The sequence below is a fragment of the Cyrtonyx montezumae genome, unplaced genomic scaffold (genome assembly GCF_038088225.1).
Source record: "Cyrtonyx montezumae isolate F1298 unplaced genomic scaffold, pur_monq_1.0 scaffold_1, whole genome shotgun sequence".
NCBI lineage: Eukaryota > Metazoa > Chordata > Aves > Galliformes > Odontophoridae > Cyrtonyx > Cyrtonyx montezumae.
In genome coordinates this window covers 3,339,108-3,359,169 of record NW_027071825.1, presented here as the reverse complement: position 1 = coordinate 3,359,169, position 20,062 = coordinate 3,339,108, and the positions used below count along the sequence as shown (strand labels likewise).

Below are 20,062 nucleotides of genomic sequence, written 5' to 3'. Positions count from 1 at the left end.
GCTCCTCTGTTCACTGCAATGCCTTGTAGGATTGCCATGACCTTCATCTCTGCTCACTGCACAGGGCCCCTAGTTGGAGTGGCTCTTTCCAATCTGATTTTTCCTGGCTGCTGTGAGCCACACTGCTTGTACCGTGATGGGAGAAGCCAAGTTTGCTTCTCTTTCTGTACTGTCTGAAATGCTGTGCGTTTTGAATAACGCACACACAGAGCAGTGGGCAGTGTAACGCAAGCACAGTGCACTGCATGAGGATCAGCTTAACATGTTGGATTGATGACACTGTGCAGCATAATACAAACAGCTTATTCTTTTTCACAGCTGTTCTCCCAAGCATTTTAAGCATACGTTCTCCCTCAGCATGCAGGAGATTTACGTATTTCACTTCCATTGACATGGTAAAAGAGACCGTCCTCACTCACAGATTTGTTCTTTTAATAGGCATCCAGCACAAACGAGAATTGAGTACATGTGTGTGTCCAACAGAGAGCAGAACAGAACCAGCTGTAGGCACACAGAACTGCTTAGGAGGCCCATTTTTTTATGCTGATTTGATAACTCACGGGACAGCCACATCTTCCTTTTTAGGAATGGGAAGAAGAGGAAAGAAAGAGGACATCATCTTCAGATTGTATCATCCGTGGAAGAGGAGAATCAACAGGGAGAGAACTCTACATGAGTTTCTCCTCTCCTGCTGGAGCAGCTGGAGCAAATCAGGTTCATTGTGGGCAAATGTGAGCTCATGCTGCCCCTGCTCTGAGCTGGCAGAGGAGTCAGGGTGTTTCGGCCCTGAGCCAACGCTGTGATAACTTGCTCGTGTGACTTTCTAATTGAAGTTAGAGATGCTTTGAGATGCTGAATATCTGTGGCATAGGCATGCTTCTTCAGCCTTGGCTATTTTATACTCCAAACTCTTTCGAACCATAAATGTAAGTCGAGTGTACACAAATGGTAGAAGGATGATGTGAACTTTGGGAGAGACAGGTCAGACTCTGTACACATCGTCGCTACTGGGAGATGTAGGGGTGAACCATCCACGCTGCGTGATGGCAACTCAAGGACAAGGAGCTCAGCAAAGATCTTTCAGAACTATCCACTCAAGAGGTTGAGTCTTAAAAGAAAATGGCATTAGGAAGAAATAAGTGGCATTGACTCGGGCCCTTAATTCGATGCCAATGATACCTCAGAGTAAACAATTTCCCAGAGGATTGTCAGAGATGTGAAATGAATAGCAAGAGCTGCTTCACAGGCATCTGTGGGCACACACACCTGCTTACAGCAAGGGGAAAGACAGTGCGTAAATGTCTGGAATATTACATAAAAGCTGTCTGGTGGAGTGGGCAAAGCAATTAAAATCCATCTCGCTTAAACGAACCCTGAGTGCAGGTCAAACAAATCTAATTTTTATTGTTCCTTAAGGAGATGTCTGCATAGGAGACAAAAGGAGGATGCAGCCATCAGGTTAAAAAATCAAGATGCCTTTAAAAAATTAAACGTTCACAATAGTGCTACAGCAAGCTAGAGAAATGATATATTACAGCGATGGTTTAAAACTAATTGATGACTAATGTTGTAATGCATTCGTAGCTACACTGATCTATTGTATATCTTGGCCAAGCTGAAGGGACGCTTCAAGGAGAAAAATTGCTAACTGTTTTAACCTGATGGAACTTGGGGAAAAAATAGTTCCTTTAAGAGATAAATGGAAAGGTTGTGACCTCCTAATGTACGTCTGGGTCTTGCAATGCAAAATCAAATTATCATTAAACAGAATGTGATCTGTGATGGAATTAAAGCAACTAGAAACCGGCACAGAAATTTCTGTAGGGAAATGCAGTCGAGCAGTTGGAGCTGGGAATGTCAGCAACAGAACTGTAGGAAGTGCCTGGCTGAAGAGCTGGAGTAACAAGTTGGAATTGTTTTGCTGTAGAATGAAAGTTGGAGACTGCAGGAGAAATGTAAGCATGTTTACAGCAACTTACATATATAAGACATTCTAAAAACATTGGTTAATTTGCAAATGAATAATTAACTATTTACACAGAGTTCAAGTAATGTGTCTCTGGTTCTTGGAGGAGAGGCAGAAAGCCTCATTTTCCTCTCCTCATTTTTGTCATGCCTGAGGCTCTTGCCCACTGGGTTTTACCCTTACAGATGGAATTCAGAGAAGATGTCAGTCAGGCTCTGCTTATTTTCACATCTAATTCATGTAAAAACCAGGTTTCCTCCCGAGGCAATAAACTGGCCCAGATTTGCTTCAGAGTTTGGCCTAGGTTCAGTGAATGACTCACTTTTACTAAGGTACATCCATCTTCCTGGCTGAAACACAATATGGGAAGTGTTGTCAAAGAGCAGATACCCACACAGAGCTACAGCTTAAAGATTCAAGGCCTCAGGAACCAGAAGTAATAGCTTGTTTGGTCCCCTCGTTTCCTGTTACCCAATATTAAGGGCAGTGAGTGGGTGTAAGAAGAGCATCGTTACTCAACTCAGAACCAGTGAGGTTTCTGAATGCTAAACATGCTGCAAATGACGAGGATGTATTGCTGGAAGCTGTGCTAGGAGGAGCTGCACCACTAAGGCTCTGTGGTCACAGGCTCTGGATTGCTGTTGCAGAGTCTTGTGGAATAAATACGACAACAGGTTACAAATGAAGATATAACACTTAAAGACTGCTGCTGAGATGCAGAATACCTTGAAAAGGCCATAATCGAAAGGTCAAAAGCACCACTGAGATCCTTAGTGTTTCTCTCACTGTCTGAGTTGGTTCCTGAATGAATAGGGGCATGATATAAGAGAGAACAATTTCACAAAGAAAACCTTCACCATGGCTGACACTTTAATTTTCTTCTGGTTGAGAACAAGTTAATGTAACAAGAACACCACCAACTAGCAGTACTGTCTAAGAACAATACATTCCTCTATGATAAATTAACCTTGCAGTGGGAAGGGAAATGCTTGCAATACCGAATGGCAAATATTTTGTACTGTGTTTGATGTACCAAAAACCCCAAAGCCTCCATATATTTAAGCCTGCTGTGTCTCAGGCTTCTTCCTTTGCATTCATTCAGTGTTGGTTTGAAGCCCAATATAGGCAGCAGCTTGGAAAAGCAGTTCTCTAGCTCGGGATGGAGCAGCTGAAGTCTCAGCCCCGGAGGTGTTTATTTTAGAGGGAAAAACTGTTCTTGGGTAAAAATGTAGAGCCATTCAGATGATGGTGTTGGTTTCAGTTTTCAGCAACATCAGAAACTCAGTGACATAAGTATCACCGAGTTGATTTTGAGCATACATATTTTCTAACAGGATGGTTATCGGACGGATCTTCAGCTCTATCTGGGATCTTCTTCCTTTCACTCGAGTTTTAAAGCAAACCAAGAGTAATGGATACTTTTCTCCCACATCAAGCTGATATCCTACATCTCGGTGCGGAGTTAGTGACTTTTCAGTGGGAATTTTTAGGGCAAAATAAATGCACACAAATGAGCTATAGATAAACCTCGAGCTGCTAGTCAATTTAAAGAGAGAAAGTGTGGAAGAAATACCAAACAAACTTGAAGCATGGCATGGCATGTGACACTTCGATTGTAATAGGTGATCAAGCAGGGATGGAGTTGAGTTCTGAAAAATTGGTTTCATTCGGTAAAAGCTTCATTTCCCTCCCCAGTTCTTCAATTTACTTGAAGATATTTTGGGGGAAATTGAGTTATAGCAGTAGAACAGATGAAGGTACACAGACTGCACATGCAGTTTGCTGTATGCCCATCAGCACAGGGTCATGCCCTGCTTGCAGGCTTGCTTCATAGCTACTGACCTGACCCTTGGTGGCCACAGTTCTAGCAACCCATGGGATGATTACCCACCATCCCAACTTCTCAGTCCTGTATCTCCTGGGATGTTCTTTTCAGTGCACGTGGTGCTGATGGGAAGGAGATGTCGGTGAGGACATCCCCCGGTATTTCCGGGGTTGCAACACTCTGTAGGTAAGGAAGCTGTTCCGGCGTTTGGGTCACGCTCATAAACAATGATCCTGGCACGTCTCTGGGGGGTGGAGTTACACAACCCGTCTCGTCGTCCTGCTTTTGAAAACAGTCAGACATGAGATAGCCTAAAATAAGAGAAGAGCTACAATTTCCTTCCTCAAATGCTCATCTTGCTTCATCACAATCCATTGCTGTTGCTGACAGAAATGGCAAAAAAATAAAATGTGTTGTACTACTCATTGTTTGTGTTGGAAGAGACTTTTAGGATCACCTCATTCCAACCCCCTGCTATAGGCAGGGATGCCTTCCTCTAGCCCAGGTTGCTCCCAGCCCTACCCAGCCTGGCCATGGATACTTCCAGGGAGGGAGCAGCCACAGCCTTGCTAGGCAACCTGGAATTTCTTCCTTATATCCAGTCTAATTCTACCCTCTTCCAGTTTAAGGCCATTTCCCCTTGTCCTGTCACTACTTGCCCTTGATCATCAAGTTTTAGTGTCAGAATGTAGATTAGAAGTTTTAAATTGATGTTTCTGTTATGTTTACCATCTTATTCTAGCTGTGTCTAATATCATGTCATAGGCCAGAGGAGTTTTCGATGCGATGCACTGAATGTTCTGCCTCATGAGAGCACTCAGCAATGGGCATGTCAGTTCAGCACTGTCAAAAACTGTGTTCTTCCTTCCTGACCCAAGCTTGAGTAATCTTTCTGTAGCTCTGTCTCTGATACGGTTTCAAAACAGTGTTAGTTTTCCCAGGAAGCCTTAAGCAAGAACCTGGACATGTGCTTCGTGCTGTTTTGGCAGCTCAAACAGTTGCAGAGAGAATGGAATAATCTCCGCCAGCTCTCTGACAACATCCCACTTGCCTGGTTCACGTAGGCAGGAATTGCTGAGGAAACTCCTGTTTTCTGGGCCACGACCTGTGAAGCTGCATGGTTTCAGGAGGAGGGAGGAGGAAAGCGCTGCAGCTCTTTTTCACCGATTCCATACAGAAGTTTTCGGCATCAATGAGAGCATCAGTGTGTGCGTTCTGATTTCCATCTATCATGCGAGGTGTAAATCTCACCACTGTGAGATCAATCCTGCCCCAAATACTTCAAGTCACCTGAAGCATTGGAGAATTAATATTTTATATCTTCCTCCAGGGTTCTGAGTGTTGCAGACTTTCTGTTACCATATACTACAATCTCATGCAATGCATTAAGTTCAGAGTATAGCTCTACACAACAAAGATGAGGCAGAACTATCTGGATCCCCCGTGTCTTTCTAGCTTTACCAGCTGTCTCTAATCATATCCCCACTTTTCTTTGTTATTTGCCCTGTTTTCTGGTGACCACCTACTCAAAATGTATCTGTAAGGAACAAAGAATAAGCAAGTAATTCTAACACCCAAGATATTACAATCTCAAACTGTCTCTCTTACAGACTTTTCTTGTTCCAGAAACTTGGCCTGAGTTGGGAGGAAAACCCTTTACTGTCCCTTCGAAGTTGAACTGCATCACTGTGGGTAAGATATGGGGCCAAAAGTGATTAATGGTGCAATTCCATGCAAACCAGAAATACTACAGAGCTGAATCTGCCCAGCGTAATAAAGTTATTTCCCTAGGGGCAAAACTCTGGGAGTCAGTATCATGTTTTAATTATAAGCAACTAGTTTTGGGTTGTATACAGAGCAATAAAATGCAACTGCTATATGTTGATATAACTATCTGCATATATGGTGATTTTATTCCCGTTTCTGGGACTCTTCAGTTTATTTCTGTACGATGTGCAGGTGGCTGTATGACCCTACAACTTTCTTTTTATGGACTTGCATGAGCCCCTGTTGAATTTCAAATGTTATAGGTGACAGTGCTGACTTTAGATTACGGTCCATTTTGCAATGAGTTTAGGAGAAAGGCTGTGGATTGTTTATAATATTGAAAGTACAGACTCCAGTTAACAGCCTTAACCTGGGACAGCAGACAGCTGTGTTTTTCACACATCAGCAGACGTTGATGGTATTTCAACTCCTGTGACTGTGTTCACTAGCATCTGAATTCAAAGGGCAAAATAGGATCTGCCTTTTGTAGGAAGTCGCAGCCACAGAAGCAGACAAGACACTGCTTAAAGGGTTACAGTCATTTTCTACCTTTCTCTATGCTGTCTGGATTTTGGCATCGCTATGATACATCACCTCTGTAAGGAACTACTTCACATACACTGGTCATACTCAATTCAAAACTCTTGAGAGGGTGTTGCAGTAAAATATTTAAGCTCTGCGACTTATTTTTCATGAGATGTAAGGTATTGTGAAATTTAAGAAGCACAGGAGATTTTCAGTGCTTGGCTTGTGAAATTCATTTCCAGCTCAGCAGACTGTGGTTTCAGGATTTTGCACATCTGGGTTTGCCGTGGGTTGTGAGGGAACGTGTCTGAGTCTGCCTTCAGACCATGCAGGGCCATCTGCCTGCTCCTGGGCAGTGAGGTCTGGTGCCTGTGACTGCAACCTGCCCGCCCTCACCTGCCGTGCTCTTCCCAGAAGGGAGCCAGCTGATGACAACATGACTGTAAGCCAGAACTTTCAGCATTCACACCGCAGAATGGAAGTTTATGAAGGTGGTATGTGCATTTTCCCTTTGTGTACCAGCAAGAAAGCCATCCCATCTTCCCACCACAGTCATGCCGTGTCACAGCCTCACTTATTCTTACAACATTGTCAGTGTGGTTTCAAAAGAAAAATCCCTGAGTTCTTGGAAGTGCTCAACTGTTGGGTACCACAGCCCGAAACCATCTTGCCTGCAGTGAGCATAAGGAAAACAGAGCAGCGCTGATTCAAGTGCCAAGTGTTTTTTTGGAAGGCCAACTGCCCTGAGAATAAAGGCTTTTGGTGTCCAGCCAAGAGGGCAGGCAGGAACAGGTCCTGGGCAAGACACTGGAATTTTGGAGGAGCCTGAAATACTGTGTGCTTGTTTGTATCGGCTGCTGCATTTTGTGTTAGAAGGTGAGCTGCCTAAAAGTTAAGCAAATGGGTCAGAGATCAGTGAAATCTGAATTATTTTATTAGTGGTATTTACAGCTGTGTAAAGCAAGGGTTTTCCTTCTTGGCTGCTCTAAGTGTCTAAGAGTAACTGATCATCTCTGTTAAAAACAGGAAAAGGGAAATTTCCTTTTTTTCCTATGGTACACTTGTGAGAACATTTAGATTTCCACTCAAAAATCCCTTCTTCTTGTGACATAGCTGTCAGTTGGTTTTTACTTCCCTGCTTCCCTGCCCTGATCTGATGGCTCAGAAAGCACTGCATCCAGATCACTTCCCAACTTCAGTTTCCCTACTGCCATGTTATCCTGCTTAAGAACAAGACGTAAAAAGACTTAGAGTGCCCATATAAACTGCCTAAGCAAACACATGCTACAAGGTTCTCTGTACACCTTTTCTTAGTAATAGTGATCAATATCTAAGTAGTCAGGATTTCTGAATGCTCAGAGTTGCAGTCCTCTTACACTTCTGCTGTGAGTAAAGCAATTTACTTATCTGCTTGTTTTGCTTCGCTAAATGCAGTGGCTTGAGATGAGCTTTTTGGCATAGAAATTCCTGAAGGCACCATATCTAAGTGAGGAAATTGCAAAATAGAAAGAAAGTGGTTATATAGATGGATTTTATATTATTCATTTCTTCTTCAGCATAAATTTAGAATGATTTACAAGAGAACAGGTCTCAGTGGCTTTATTTTATTTATATATCTGCAGTTAGCATAGCTACTCCCTGTCAGGTCCCTCTTCCTCTGAAGAAACCTTGGGTAATGTGAATTTGTCTTAGCAGTGCTAAGTGCAGTTTTCTACTTATAGTAGGAAACGATCCTGATGCCTTCAAACATAGGCTGGTATATGCACTTCTGGTATGGCTGTGGTGGGCAGTGCAGCAAGACTGTGCCCAGTTTTTTGTGGGGACATTCCTCTTGTGTACACATGCTCCCAACACAACTCACACCTATGTTCACCTGCAGGCCAGGATCCCAGGCCACATCCTGCCTTCAGGGAGGCAGAAAGACATTTTTGTGTGGATCTCAGTGGAGCAGGAGTGGAGTGTTATTTCCTTGACAGGGCTGGAAAGTGTTCATTCTGTCTCCTTCCCCACATACATATTTGCTTTTCTTTGTAGAGCAAGTCATTTGTCTTTATCTCACCATTCACCTTCATATTTGATGGCAGTTAATGGAATTGTCACCTTTATGTACTCATGTGCCATTTCTCAACCTGTCTGGACTTTGGCCCCCAAAGGTCACCACTGCTAGTGAAGTAATATGATTAACTGAGTCTTTTTGGACAGATTTATGCAAGATCTTTTCTCCAGCAAGTGTCACATCTAGTCTAGTTCTGTAAAAGAGAATATTTCAAAGATGCCAACTGTCATCTGAAAGCACTAAATTGTTCTGCAATGCTGGTTGAGAGGACTTCAGGCCATATCAGAGCAAGGCTGATTTACGCTACCTGAAGTAGCTCCGTGGCTTAAAATACGGGCTTTGGGTAATCATGAGATAGAAAAGAACATTCATGTCTCTCAGAAAGCACATTTAAAAGCAAATTTCCTTTAGTTACCCTCAGATGAAAAGGTAACAATACTTTTCAAGCGAATCTGGCCCAAATCTCTGAAACAAAGGAAGGTTATTTGAAGCAGTAATGTCTGAAGCAAAACTTGGGCTCCATTTAAAGCACATAAACCCAAGCAATATTTTCAGGTCTGCAGATAGATTTTGGAATTATAGGAGATCCTGTGTACACATATCTACACTTTCTGCATTTGATGTGCAACACAAATTAATCATCATTAGTCTGCAGTAATATAACACCTCTTAACCCTCTGTTCTCAGAATATTTCAAAGAAGTAATGAATTAAACCTCAAGTGCTCATGGGAGTGTGTGTTGAAACCTCAACTTTGATTCTTTCATTTTAAAAACAACTTTTCTGTGATTTTGATTTTGGGGACTGGAGATCCTGTAACTGTTCTTGGAAATATCTGTCACCCCACTTGGAAATAATCCATGTGAGAACTACAGAACCGCCATGAAATGTAAAAATATAAAATGTATTAAGGGAACGTTGTGTATTTATAGATTTCTCAGAGAGCAGTGGTCAATGTTTCAATGTCTGGATGGAAATCAGTCACGAGCAGTGTCCCTTAGGGGTCAGTACTGGGACTGATGCTCTTTAATATCTTCATCAGTGACACTCACAGTGGGATCAAGTGCACCCTCAGCAAGTTTGCTGATAACACCTCACTGTGCTGTACATCCTTCTATGATCACAGTGGTGAAGCACTGGCATAAGGCTCTCAGGGAAGGGTGGTGCCCCATCATCCCTGCAGACACCCAAGGTCAGGGGATGGGGCCCCAAGCACCTGGTGGAGCTGTGGGTGTCCCTGTTCATTGCTGGGAGTGGTAGCAGGTGGCCTTTAAGGGTCCCTTCCAACTCAAATGAGATACATATTTTTCCCCCTCTTCTTGATAAGAATTGGAGGAAAAAAAATGGAAAAATTGAGATACCAGTGTGATATAGGTATAAAAATGTCAATGTTGATCTCTCTGTGTAACTAAGGGTGCTTAGGGAGTTGTTATTACCACTACATGAGTCAATGACAAGACACTGCTGTCAGTGTTTCAACATTATCCATGGTGGTGTGCTATGATCACTCAGGTGCAGAAAAAAAATGAATTCTGATGGAAACAAGTGTAGTGAAAGCTTATAGGTAGTGCAAACATTAATGTTATGAAAGAAACTAAGTGGTTGATGTTTAACTTTGCAAAACAAAGGCCAAGTGAGGATTTAAACTGTGTGTATAAATGCACTGTGGGAGGAGAACAAGTGTTATTTATATTAGAAGAAAGTGTCAGCCAGCTATGAATGTATGGAGGACAGAAATGACAACTTTTATTTTTAATGAAATGGGATTCTGGAACAGAACAGTAAAGAAGAGTGATAGTTGGGGGGTGAAGAGCAAGGAATATTAACTGGAGCACAGCGTGTTTATGAAACAGCTTATAGAATTTGACTGTCAAGGATAGTAGAAGACCCTTGGGTTCATTTCCCTGGGTTTCATTTAACTGCTTCTCAGCTGAACAAAACCTCTTGTCAAATCCACAGTCACAGCACTTTGTTTTGGATCACTGAGCTAACGTGAAACAGCTTGTGTCCATGCTCTTTGCACTTTCTCCCTGTGGCCCATTTTGCCACTCAGTCCCTTCTGCAGACATTTTCCATGGGCCAGGTCCTGCATGCCGGGTCTGACTCAGATGGTGATGTGCACAGCTCAGGAGACACATTTGCATCCCACTGCAGAAGCTGCAGACCTCCTGGGGCTTGAAGTAGAGCATGAGAGCACAAACTCCCACGGTGCAATGAGCTGACTTGGAATTACTGCCAGGAGAGTGGCATTTGTTTTTTAAATCTATCTGTTCAAAGCAAAACATTTGGACTAAGGCAGGAAAACAATGAATATTTCAGTGTGGGTTTCGTGTCCCTTCCCTCCCTGTCTAGATGCAAGGTACTCCCAATGGAAAGTCGATTTGCACAAAGATCCCACTTTTGTACAGTGCTGCTTTCTGTCAGGACATTATTTTCACTTTGAATCCCAAACTCTCGTGTGTAGCACCCATTCACAGCCCTCATCTCTTGGGGCGTTTCCAGTTCGAGCTCCCCCATATCGGGATAGGGCAAAAAAGGCTTTGTGTTTTTTATTCTCTTGTGAGAGAGGTGCCTGGGACAAGAGGGTGGAAGTAGAAAGCAGAGGGAATTGGATTCTTGTAGGTACAGCTGTTCCCAGCTGTAAGAACCAGGGCAGAAATCAATTTATAGCATCAGGAGAGGCTAAATAAACCTATAGTATGCAGGGAAGCTTTCTTGTGTACTCGTAGCCACTTCTGTCACATTGCTGTGTGTTTGCTACGGTGCTATTCATAACTTACCTTTTGAAATTACCAGTTCTTTTCAATCAATCATCGACCTCCCGAGTAAAGATCCTCACACCGTTTGTTTCACATATTTCCTCTGTAAGTCTGTCTTCTTTCTTCCTGTAAGCTTTATTTAAGCCTCCTTTTGTTTCTGTTAGGGGTTGGTCTGCCATCTGGGAACTCATGGGTTTACAGGAGAGAATCAGAACAGCTCCCCTGTATGTTTCTGTATTGTATCTTGGGTTTTAGTAATTATTCAAGTTGCAATTTTTCCCTCGTACATGCCACTGGAATACTGAAGTGCCTGGCATGCAAAGTCAACAGCAGTGGCATGGTCTTTGTAGAAATGAGTTTCTGAGTTTAATTTCTAAAGGGAAGTCTTTGGTCAGCATTGTGTTTGCTCCTTGTTAATTCCTTCAGGTCGCTGTCTTGGGCTGTCTATGTTTCCCTTTGTATTTCCACATGTGAGGTGGAAAGTACTCAAACTGTACATAAAATGAAGTTGGAAAGTCTGTGACCTTCAGCTGTTCGATTCAAGCAAGTTTAGGAGTTGGTGGCTTCAGAGGTATTTTCAAAAGTCACCAAAGGGAACTTACAGAAAAGCATTGGCCTGATGCCCATTTGATATTGTTCTTGTGGGAGTTCAAAATTACCAGTCTGATAAGGTCATTAAGAAGGCAGATTTTGCATGTATTGAAACCAATACCCTTCCCAACACACCCCGTCCACCAAAAAAGCTGTGTATGTAGGGAGAAGGGAGGAGGAAGATAATTCACTGCATTCAGATGAACAGATGTTATTCTTGTAGGCATGTTATACTCATATGCTGCATCTAGAGATCTGACTTCTGGGGATAATGTATTTCTTTAACCTAACCTAATGCACAGCCTCACTTGCTCATGTGTGTCTGTGAGAGGAGCTTCAAGGCTAGAGTTCTTCGTGTTGTAGGCCAAATAAATGGTTAATTTTAAAATGGCAGATTACCTAGGACCATTGATCTTTCCACACTCCTACTATGGAAGAGTGAACAAATGCAGTATGATAAACCCAGCATTTGGCTAATAGATGTGCTTGCTCCTGGGCTGAGCGTTTTGATAGAAGAGGTTTATGGTGTGCCTTTAAAAATTGATTTCACTGTGGCATCTACCTACTGGCCTAAGTGTTCCAGGATCTGCCAGGAGTCATTATAGACGGTTGGTTCAGATGTTGCTTAAATGTGTAAGCCTTGATGGGAAAGGCAGTGGATTTAAGCCAAAATGCTAATTTTGATGTTTTGTCATTTCATAAAGCTACGAACTCAGAGCAAATTATTTTTATACAGATCTACTGATACATAACTGCACAGCGAGGGCCAAGTTCATCCTTGATGTAGCACTGAACACTACCAGTGCAAAAAGTTACAGTGCCAGCACTAGCCTAAAGTTGACTAACTTATTTACAGTAGCATAATAACCTCATTTATCCAGGTAAACTTACGTACCTGCATTGAAGCTCATGATTGATGCAGTTGGACTGGATGATCTTGCAGGTCTTTTCCAACCTTGGTGATTCTCTATGATCCCAAGGCTTATTTGCTCCAGAGTGCTGTTTAAAGCTAGAGTGTGTATGGCTATAGGAGCTGTCCATGCTTTTTGAATTGCCTTTTACTCCTAAGTTTTATTTTACAATTTAAGCAAATTACTTTCATAACTTAACATTATGCTAGAGATGTTTCTACATGACTTCTGTTTTCATCATTTCAGTTTTAACATAGAGTAGAATAAAAAAACCTCTCAAAAGTCACAAATAGCAACCTGGCACTTTTGTAGTGAACTGATGCTGTTCTACATGCCCAGTGTGGGTTAGGTTAGAGTGGCAGCCGTGGATAAGAAAGGTCTTCCTTAGCATTACATAAATGACTGGATGGGTCCAACCACTTGGATCTGTCAGTCATTTTGGAGCCTGTTGCCTCAGCTAGTCCTGAAGCTGTTACAGTTATAATTTCTACAATAGCCAGATGGTGCTTTTTCCCCTCACAATCAATGTAAGCAAGAATGACTTCTTCCAGAGCTTCTAGCATTCTGCAGCACCATTTGGGACATGCCTGACTGCCAGATCCTTAGAACAGCCTTCAGAGATGCACGCAGCTGCAGCATCAAGGACGGAGTGATCTATGTAGTTGGTGTGCACGTGTTGTATGATTGTAGTTTTCAGGGTGTGGAGAAGAAAGAATGCAGCTCTATACCCTCCTAATTCCATAGGTTTTCCAGCAAGAGAAATGTGTCTTGGCACGAGCCGATCAACATTTCCTCTGTTTGACAAACTGTAGGTTATGGCAAGTGTTCAAATCCTGCAGCTTGAGAGTGCACCTGCGATGTTCACAAGTATCAGGAGTCTAATCACAAACTGTTAATATAGATGGGAGTTTTGCCACTTACTTCAGTGGATGCAGGATCTGACCCTTCTTTGGAAGTGATGCCCCATCCAGGCAGGGCCAACATAGGCCCAGTGAGAGTTGGAGCTGTTGGATTTCCCTTGTAACTTGTGCATTCACTCTAATTTAAATCTCTAATTTATGTGTTCTTGTGGTTCTTTGCTCGGCCTTCCATTTTCCTGGGAGCTCCTGGCTGCAGCTGCTTCCTGCTGTTCCTGCAGTCAGACAAGCAGTGGAGCAGAGAATTGAACTGACTGCTTTTGTGAGGCATAGTTGCAAGCCTGGGAAGAAGTGGAGCAGCTCAGTTCTACCACTGAGAAGTAGAAAAATCTCGGTGTGGGAGAACTAGTTGGTGTTTGTTCTGATTGTGGCCAGGGTCTGGGCATTGGTGAGGCATCCTACAGCATTGTCTCTGCTGGTTGCAGTGGAAAGCATCTCAGGGTGCACTGAGCTTCCTTCCAAAGAAGGCCAGGGTGAGTAGCAGTCTCTAGTCTTCTGCAGGCTAAATTCCTCTGTGCAAACACTCCTTGGTGGCCAGTGCATTGAGAAATGCCCTTAATTTGAAGTCCCTGACCTTTCATAGGCACCTCTGTGCTCCTGAGCAGCACCTCTGTTCCTGGCAGTTGACATCAACACGTTATTTTCCTGCTGTGAACATAGCTGAACTCAAAGTTGTCATTACACACTCTTCATTAATACTTACTACTGTACTGTATCTTTGTACTTAGTATTGCCACATCTGCAAACAGGCCAACCAGCCAGAGAGCAGGAAAAGGCATTCTCAAGTGTCCAACCACCATAAGGTTGTAAGTTTTTGCTCATCACTCATAGCCTGCAGATAGTTGCAACAAGCACTCTAATTCAGAATGCTGAAGTTATGATGGCCGCATGGAGAAGGTAAACAGGGAACAATGGCTTAATGTCTCTTCTAGCTCAAGATCTTGGGCACATCACACAGAGCTAGCAGGTGGACTGACCTGATCACAAGATACTACTTTCTCTTGAGTTGTTGACACAAAACTTGATAACTCATTACCATAATACCCCAGATTCCAAAAGAACACAAATAAACTGATAGAGGAAAAAGATTTCAAGGTGTGTTAACACTAAAAGTAGCATTTTGGGCTCAGCAGATGCCTCTGCTGGAGATGAGGGTGCCATAGGGATGTATCACCGCATGCAAAGGGAAGGCACATGCTCTTCTCGGGGATTGTATGTTTAGCAAAATGAATAATGCTAAATAGTACTGTAGCTAACTAAGATAGTACAGTTAGATTATCATGTTGGAAAAGAGATAATCAAAATAAAAGAAAATGTTCACCTGTATCCTAGGCTCACTACAGAAAATTCTAAAGGAGTAACCTCCAGAAAGAGATCCCTCCCCACTCGTGGTTAGCTCTTAAATGGGGTCTGGGAGAGGTGGAGCCAGACTCCACCCCTTCTGGTCACACAGGTGCATTGCCTTCACCTGTGCTCCCGTGGCTGACTCAGTTCTCACCTCAGGTGATCAGTAGTGGTTCAGGCTGTGATTCAGCAGTTCCTGTACAGGGCTTCTGCTGTTTGTGGTAGGATGCTGCACTAACGGGTTCCTTCAGCTGAACTGGTGCAGTCATGTGCCTGTCTGTAATCAGGGTTCCACATGTATTGCTCTTATTTCATCAGTGGCAATATGGACTGTATCATCCAGCGTGAGCTCAGGAGTTGACCTGGAAGGGCAGGATCAATTATCTGTGTTAGAGAAAATCTGTAAGAGAGTGGATTCTGAAGAAATGCAGCAACTCTGCTGAACATCAACGAGCTTGATTTTTGTTGACAGTGGTCATGCTGACGTCTTTCTGCTGTTCTTGAGAGATCTCTAGCTAAGCAGTAGCAACTGAAAATAAATGAATTTTGGATCTCATTTATTGGAATAATTTGCTTAGTCATTTTTCTTTTAGTGCTGCATGTTACTTTGTTGTTTCAAGCAACTTAGCTTGGCGTGGTCTGTGAAGTTACAGCAGGATGAACCAGGACATGATGTGCTTTTTGTCGGAGTAGATGAAAGTGGTTTGGCTTGAAAGTATTTAAAATACAAAAGATAGAATTAAAGGGCAGAAGGTAGTGATGAAGTAATGGTTTTGTCTTGGACACAGAGAGGGGGAAAAAAAAAAGATATGGAGAGACATTACAGAAGATTAGTACATAGTGAATAATTTATAGAGAGGAAAAAAGCAGATACTAGAAAGTAGTAGAATATTTCCAGACCTGTGGTAGGATTTATTGAGATGATGTTACAGCACTGGGGGCAGGGCAAGTAGGAGAGCTTTGGAGGAACAGTCTGAGTGTTACAGAACTAGGTGTTGGGGTCTGATTCTGCCACCAAAGTGAGGTCATTCCACTGTGTTCAACTGTTCCCCCTTGTTCTAGGATGTGAAAAGGCTCCACAGAATTTACTAGGGAATGAACAGTTGATGGAGAGCATTCGGTTTATAATGAAAAAGACCATGATAGCATACTTCTTCCTGCATGCTTTCATTTGCTCTAGTGTTGTGATCCTCAGATTTTGAAATCTCAGAGATCTCCTGTATTTGCTTGATTTGGGAAGAGAAAGGGGAGGTGAGGTGTGCTGCTGTTCCTTGGTTTTGTTTCATTTGCTGTTGGATAGCAGACAAATAAGTGCTTGTTGATAGCTACAGCGCAGTCCCTTGGGCAGCGAAGGGTATTATTCTATATTAGTACTGGCCTTCAGCACTTCCATCTGCTCTCACTTTCCCACAGAAATGCACCTCCTTTGTCTCTTCACATCCACACAGGAATTAAAGATCCTGGAAAAGGAATGTTCAAGCAGAGACTGCCTCTCTTCTGCCACCAGTTCTGTTAGCTTACTGGAACCCTAGAAAGGCAGCAGTGTTGAATTTCATATGTAATGTCAAAAATGCTTCTTTCATTTAATCTCCTTTCTACAACTGACAAACATCTTTTATTTAACATATTTAGATCTTTTCACACTAAGATTATGAAGCTTGATTTGAGCCTGTTAATCTTTTCCCCAGTAATCCATAGAAAAGCACAGCTGCACCACTAAAAACATACTGTTTACCCATGATCTCTGGCTCTGGGCAGCCTGCAGCGTTCCAAAGATCAAAGTTTAAAGGAGACATGCCAGTCCTTCACAATTCCTTTTATTTAATCTCATGAAACCACTAAAGCTATACTTGCAGCTGATAAATACTTCTGCTGAGCTTCAGCCTGCGTACATGCCAGAGTGCAGCCCTCTTGTCCTGTAGCTTTCACAGAAAGGTACGTCCTGCAGACTGATAACCATGAAATAAGGTAGGGGAGATGGAATTTAGTGGTTAGCTATTATGATCAGCCACCTGGTTGCTTAGTTCGTAGTTAGTCCTTTTAAATTAATGTGAACAGTGTTAAGGATTTTCCCTCTTTAAAAAAAACCAATACCCAAATATTGTTTCAAGTGACAGTTTCACCCTTTTTTCTGCTTTTATTTTTATTATTCTTCTTATTATTTTTCATTGTCTATGCTGGAAAACTAGCACATTTGTGTAAGTCTGAACTGGGAAGTCTGTTGTTTCCAGCATGTACATTTTGGATAATATTTATATAGACTATTATTTAATGGGCTGTGTAAATATTTATGTTATGCTGCAGCTCTTTGATCAGGAACGCCTGTTTGAAAAGGCATTCTGTCCCTGCTGTGATTTGCAAAGACTATTGCTTCTTCAGTGTTGGGAGGGAAATTTGGCTTGTCCTACGTTAGCAGTTTTAGTCATGGACTATAACATAGCTAAGCTGGAGATGCCTTTTAAAATGTGTTATTTTTCTCTCTTCTTCTCTTTCCATTTGCAAGCTCAAATGAAAGCTTGTACATGGAGGCCCCAGTCTGTAGCAGACAGGCGAAGCTGGATTGGACTTCTCAGGGCCTTTGTTTCTTGGCTGCAGGAGCCTGCCTGCTGTGTCTCAGATACATCACAAGTCTGCCACATAGATGTGCATCATCCATGCATTGAATAGTTTGGTGTGTTTTTAGCTCAAGGAGTTGACTTGTGACTGTTCACCTGCAGGACTTTTGTCTTCAACTGTTTTTCTGCTTCTTTATTTTTATTATATGGGTTGCAGAAACTGTATGCGAAGATTCCAATAGATAGAAAATGCAAAATGGAGTTTTACTGCAAAACTAAATTACATTTGCACGTGGCAATAAATGTTGGTGTCCAGATTCCAGAACAGGAAGTTTGTGCTGGAGAGAGAAGAGCTGGAGAGAGCTTCTTCCAGTTCTCAGGTCCATTTCTTCCATTTCTAATTTAGACTCTCCTCCTGTACCGAAGGAATATTCAGAATGAGAACATCGATCTTCAAATTCTTAATAAAGTACTTCGGCTGAATATTTTCAGCCAACCTCATTACGGAGTTCAGAGGTCCTCAAGAAACACCTCTAGGCAGTGTCCCTGGTTGGTGACACTTGTGACCTGGAGATGACAGTGCTTCCTGTGGAATGTGAGTGGCATTCCAGAAAAGCCCTTGGCATCCACTGATGTTTTTGCAAGCAGATCAGATCCTTTTTTAGCGATGCAGTACTTTGTACAGCATTGGCTGTTTGCTGTGCTTGAAGAAGGGTTTCCTTTTACTTTTAGCCTTTTTCTGTAAGATAGCAAAGAATTTCTTTATAATTCTGGGTGACTTTTGCTTGGAGAAATACAATTTCTAGTAGGTCTGTTGTGCTCACATTTCAAGTCTATCACATGACTGTTTCTTGCTCATGTCCATCAATTTAGAGAAATAAAATAAGGTATATTCATAAACTGATGGTTGCTGCTTGAGCACACAGTCAAACTTGGCGTCCTGCTCACATGTGTGCATCCTGGTTGCTTAGTAAGGAAAAAAGTACAGTAAACATTACATGGGCTGATTGGGTTCCAGATCTCAAATGTTTGTGAGAAGAATCCAATGCAAAGCTGTAAGTGCTGAGTAGGAGGTACTATGAGCTTAATTCTCCAACATCTGTTAAATTTGTTCTCTAACCAGCAAAATACATTAATAAGCTGAAATGGATGTTGCCATACAGGGAGGGGAAGTAGTTGGAAGTGATGCTGTGTGATGAGGCAGGATGTAAAGTGAAGTACTCCTTTTGCAGTTTGTGAAAAGCAAGAAAGATTTGCCTATGTTATAACAGAAACAAAAAAATCAGCTTTGCAACTTGCGGCTTATTCTCTTCTTTTGAGTCAGCAGCTGAGGGCAGTGCCAAACGAGGGGAGAACTGGGAAATGCACGAGGTGGCAGCAGGAATAGTTTTGTGCCTTCCTGCTTGTAAGCTTTCAAGCAGGTAGCTAGCAGCACCTGCAGCCAGGCTTTTCAGCTTTGGGGAGGCCGAGTGCAAAATTAAAAAGTGAATGTCATCTGTTGATAAGAATGTTTTAAAACTCCTTATACAGCCAAGGGCTTAGAGGAAGACGCAGAGTGCTGTGAGTATCCCAGCTGACAGATGCAGTATTAATCACCGATAGCAGGAGAATCTCTGTCCTCTCTTTGTCAGAGGCATTAGCTTTTGTCAGCCTGACCAGGTCATAGAGCCAGGGCCAAGAAAATGAAGTGAGCTTTCTTGCCAATATTCCTAGGTGTTAGCCTCATGGCACACCATTATTTTTAGCTGATTGCTCATCTCTTGAGCAGATGACCTTGCTTAGCAAGATTAGCGTGCATTGCACAGAATCAGGATGCTGAAGGAGAGTGGCTCGGGTTTCTGACACTACTGCAGTGTACCCTCTGGCTTTGATTTTTGTTTTGTATTCTTAAATCTAGTTTCTGTTATTTTTAAAAGCTAATGATGTTACAGCATGCTCTAGTGACCCTACTGTTATGCACGCAGAATGCTGTGTGATAGGTGCTTTAGTGTACAAACATTACTTCTAAAATGAAGTGCAATTGATGTGGCTGTATGATCATCTGTTACTGTGGGAAGATAGAAAGAGGACTGAGAGTTTTGGGTTCCAGTCATGCTCTGTGTATACTAAGCCACTAAAATCAGTTATTTCCAAATAGGGCTCATTTGAAATGTGAGCAACCCTACTGTTCTGCTGAGGAGTGCTGTTTAGGATCTTTCCTCCTCTTCCCGTGTCCTTCCACCTGAACAGCCAGTCTTCCACATGCTGATGTCCTCCGGGTCACTTGCTTGGGATAGCTGGGCTGGCTTCAGGTACAGCTGTTTTGGTGCTCTGTAAACAATGATGTGATATTTTCCTTTTCTGAAGGTGCCAGCTGAGTTTTGCATGGTTCAGAGCTTGATGGGAGATTCATACAAGCACTGACGTGGTGCTTGTGTGACCTGTCAGATACTTCGTATCAGCTCTTAATTAGCAATTCCCAGATTGATTAAATGTTAACTATTAATTAAGGGTAAGCTTAGAAATTAAGTACAGTGCATTTGTCACTATATAAAATGTCATTTATTTAAATGTGATACAGTGAAGTAAGCAACTCATTGTGAATAATTAAATCAATCAATTTAGGCTCACTTTGTTCTTTCTGGTTGCCAGTAAGCAGGCACAGATTTCCTGGGATGCTCTCATAACTTAATATGAAGTGATCTCAGCAGGTTCTTTTCTAAGTCTTTAAAATCACGTGGATTCCTAGTGGATAGCTCTTAGAAACCTAAGCAGTTTATTGTTCAGTTTGATTTTTTTTCCCCTTTTCCTTGCAGGGTTCGAAGTTGGGTGACATGAGCCAGACAGTCACTTAGTTATTTTAATTAT

At 42.3% G+C, this 20,062-nt stretch overlaps 1 protein-coding gene across 10 annotated transcripts in view; it reads left to right on the top strand.

The window, feature by feature from the left end:
* The window catches only part of FGGY (FGGY carbohydrate kinase domain containing), a 276,235-nt gene that overhangs the window by 146,922 nt on the left and 109,251 nt on the right, over window positions 1-20,062 (top strand). For 9 of the 10 annotated variants that reach the window (XM_065738156.1, XM_065738206.1, XM_065738165.1 and 6 more), the window contains one exon: window positions 5,402-5,483. The gene's annotated coding sequence lies outside the window, so the exon portion shown is untranslated. Of the gene's footprint in view, window positions 1-5,401; window positions 5,484-16,514; window positions 16,596-20,062 lie in introns of those variants that run through there. The other variant, XM_065738224.1, reaches the window with a different exon arrangement.